Source organism: Osmerus eperlanus, chromosome 13 (assembly GCF_963692335.1).
Source record: "Osmerus eperlanus chromosome 13, fOsmEpe2.1, whole genome shotgun sequence".
NCBI classification, from domain to species: domain Eukaryota; kingdom Metazoa; phylum Chordata; class Actinopteri; order Osmeriformes; family Osmeridae; genus Osmerus; species Osmerus eperlanus.
Window position 1 is genome coordinate 351,099 of NC_085030.1, and position 932 is coordinate 352,030.

Here is a 932-nt window from a genome sequence, read left to right on the forward strand (position 1 = left end):
AGCCCCAACAATCTAGCACACCTGAATCTAATAATTAGCTGGTTGATCAGGTAACTAGTGTAGAATGAAGTTAAATGAGTGTTGTTGGAGCAAAAACCAGCAGGCAGGTAAAGAAACATAAATCAAATTATAACAGCCCAAAAAGTTGTTGCAGATGAAGTGTTTTCAAGAACATCAAAGTTGCAGTACTAGAATAAATTGTGGTTGACTTAAAGCCAGTGACGCATGATGTCCAATTTAGTGGACAGATGATCAATTGTAATTTCCTCCCAAAATAAAAGCAATACTTCGAAGATTTTACAATAGTATTGCTCCTTAGTAGTTACTTTATGTTACAACATTTTATTTACCTACGATGGTCTACTTCTACAGAAGGATTAGCAAGATATTTATCCGCTAGCTAGTTTTTGAAAATCCATCGGCCATCTTGGAATTTCGAAAATTTTGTTTCTCTTAGAACAACTGGCCAAAGCGTCCACTAGAGTGGCTGATGTGCAACTAAACCACCAAAACCCATGCATATACAAGAAACAGAGTTTTGAATAGCTGTCCACTGTAGTGACAACTATGCGTGAAAGGGTTCGCTCTTGACTGTTATTGGTTTAAAACAAAGGCATGCAAATGTCCCATAGCTCTTCCTTCATTGGCTCCCTTGCATAGACCTGGCGCGTGTGTGTGCGTGCGTGTTTGAGTGTGTGCGCTCTCTGACCCCTCTAAGTTTGACCATATGATTAACTCTTTTATGGCCTCTCCAGTAAGATAGTGGTCAAGCCCAGGTCCCCTTGTTTACTTAAGCCTAGTGTTACCCAGAGTTCAGATTTGGGGTTAGGCCTTTGCACACAATGAATACTGAACACAGAATCATTCTTATACAAGACAACAGTTACATCTTTAACTTTTCTAACAAGAGTACATTTAATTCATGCTTGGCA